The following is a 3,449-nucleotide window of genomic DNA, read 5'->3' as shown; positions in this document are numbered from 1 at the left end:
TTATATACATACACACACACACACACACACAAACACACACACACACACACACACACACACACACACACACACACACACACATATATATATATATATATATATATATATATATATATATATATATATATATATATATATATATATATATATATATATATGTACATATAAACATATATATATATATATATATATATATATATATATATATATATATATAATATATATATGTGTGTGTGTGTGTGTGTGTGTGTGTGTGTGTGTGTGTGTATTTATATATATATATATATATATATATATATATATATATATATATATATATATATATATATATATGTATATACATATAAATATATATCTAACCAAATAGGCCAAAACTAACCTAAGCTATCTGAAGTAAAGGTAAAATATTCTAGCGTAACAGTCTATCATAACCTAACTAAACCAAACCCAATTTAACTTGAGCTTATCTAAAGAAACTAAACCTAACCCATATTAACTTAACTAACCTAACCAAACCCTACTATACCCTAATATAACTAAACCTAATCTAATCCATACTAACCTAATTAGCTCAATCTAACTTAACCTAATGAAACATAATCTAACATAACATAACGTAACTAAACCTTCTCTAATCTAAATAAATTAACTTAACGAAACCTAACCTAACTATCCCTAATCTAACATAATATAACGGAACTAAACTTAATATAACCTCAACTAACCTAACGTATCCTAGACCAACTAAACCTATGCTAACATAAAATAACATAATCTATCCCACCTAAACGACATCTAACCTAACCAAGGCCAACCTACTTAACTTATATAAAACTAACCTAACCTAACCTAACTATACCTAACGAAACGTAACCTAACCAAATTTAACCTATTCAAACCTATCCTAACGTAATATAACAAAAAGCAATGAAATCTGACGTGACTTAACCTAACCAAGATACTAGGCAGGTAGATACACAGATAGATAGATGGGCCGGTAAGAAGGCTGACTAGATAACTAGGTAGGTAGATACGTAGGTAAGTAGATAGAAGTGTAGGTAGGAAGGTAGGTAGATAGCCAATTATCTAACTGGACATATAAATTATACAAATATACATACTTATACACACAGAAACACATGCACATATAAATAAATAAATAAATGGATATATATATATATATATATATATATATATATATATATATATATATATATATATATATTATATACACACACACTGTACATATACACACACATACATATGTATGAATACATATCTACCTATCTATTTATCTACGAATCTATCTGTCTATATAAATACGTGAGTGTATGTATGAATGTATTTATTTATATCTATGTATATGTATATATATATACATATATATATATATATATATATATATATATATATATATATATATATATATATATATATATATTATATATATATACATACACACACCTAATATATATGTATATGTACATATATGTATATATTTTTTCATATACATGTGTGTGTATGTGTGTGTGTGCCTCTGACCCCGCCCACCTCTCATGCTGGCTACACCCCCAACAGCACGAGGCTCTGCCCCCTCGGCGACTCTCTTCCCTCAGCCACACCTCCAACTGGCACTAAGCTCCGCCCTCACATAGAGGCTCGACCAATGGCATTCCCAAGGAGGAGGGGGAAGTGAGGCTCGACGAGGAAGGAGGCCCGCCATTGGATCATCCAGCGGGAGTCTTCTCCCATTGGCTGGAACGACGACGCTGCTCGAGGGCGCAGCCGGAGACTCGGAAGGAACAGAAGAAGGGAAGAAGCGATCCAAAGAAGACGAAGCAATAAGGGAAGAATGAGACAAAGAAAAAGAAGACGAAAAGGGGAAGAAGCGATCCAAATAAAATGGAATAATAAGAAGAGAATAAGATTAATAATAATAATAAGAAGAAAAGGATAACTTGAAGAATAAGAATAACAAGGTAAGTGGAACAAACAATAGAAAAAAAGATGGAACAATAAGAAAAGAGTAAGGTTAATAATAATAAGAAGAAGGAAAGTAGAAGAAACAATAGAATTAGATTAAACATTAATAAAAATATGTGATAATAATAATAATAAAATAATTAATGTAATTATAAATAAAATTAGAATGAAATAATAAATATAACAAGGTTAAGCAAGAACAACGAAAAAGAAATCCAAAAGACAGACAAACAATAAAAAGTAGAATATGAAAACATTAAAGATGAGAATGAGAAAAATAAGAAAAAGAAAGAAAATTTCAACACACGCACACCACACACACACACACAAGGATGTCTATATATATTGATTATGGGGAAAATGAAGACAATAAAATTAATAAAAATTAATAGAAAAGGAAAAAAATGAAGAAGAGGAATATTGGGAAGCATAAAAATAAGATGAAAACATGAGCTGGAAGTGAAACGAAAATCAATCATCTGAAAGTTGATCGCAAAATAACTAGAAACAATTGATAAATAATGAAATAATATCTACGGTGGTAAAAAAGATAAATAAATAAAATAAATATTATACAATAATATCAATAACAAAAAAATAGTAATCAGATAATAGATACAACACTAAAATGACAAAAATATTAATAGATAATGAACCATGAAAATGATAAGTGAATAAATAATATACAATAATAATAAAATATCTGAATTATGAATGAATAACAAGCATAATAATCAAAAATGATTATGAAATAAAGATGGTGAATACATAATCAATCATTATAAATATAAACTTATTCACTTATCATTATTCTGTCCTTATTAGTGTGGATTAATTAGGGTAATTAGTGCCCCGGGCGGTTCATAATTATCTGCTGAATGGAGGATTAGACATAAAAATAATAAATTTTGTTAACGGAAGCAACTGTGTACCATCAATGAACCAATTACGTAATTCCAGTTGACTGAAATCAAACGATTCAGTTTAATAATAAACAATATAATTATCAATTTCTAAATTTATTCATTTTAACTGATTAGTCATCATGTTAAATAACAAACTCTAAGATCACAATATACAAACAAAATCAGTAATAAAAAAATGACTGTCTCCAATACAAGATGGTTTTCATGCGAGAGTCAAAAGGGAAAATACATCAATATGGTAACCAGAATGACAGAATAAATACCAGAATGACAATATGGCAACCAGAAAAACAATATAACAAACAGAATGACAAAGTGGCAGCCTAAATGGCAATATGACAACCAGAATGACAATATGGCAACCGAAATGACAATTATACTACCAGTAAAAATAAGAGTAATGATAGTAATAACAATATTAATAATTTTGACAATATTATAACGACTATTATTATTATTATTATACTTATTATTATTATTATTGTTATTATTACTGTTATGATATTTTTTTGGTAATAATACTAATAATCAAAGTAATGA

The sequence above is a fragment of the Penaeus monodon genome, unplaced genomic scaffold (assembly GCF_015228065.2).
Source record: "Penaeus monodon isolate SGIC_2016 unplaced genomic scaffold, NSTDA_Pmon_1 PmonScaffold_502, whole genome shotgun sequence".
NCBI classification, from domain to species: domain Eukaryota; kingdom Metazoa; phylum Arthropoda; class Malacostraca; order Decapoda; family Penaeidae; genus Penaeus; species Penaeus monodon.
This window is presented reverse-complemented; position numbering follows the sequence as displayed.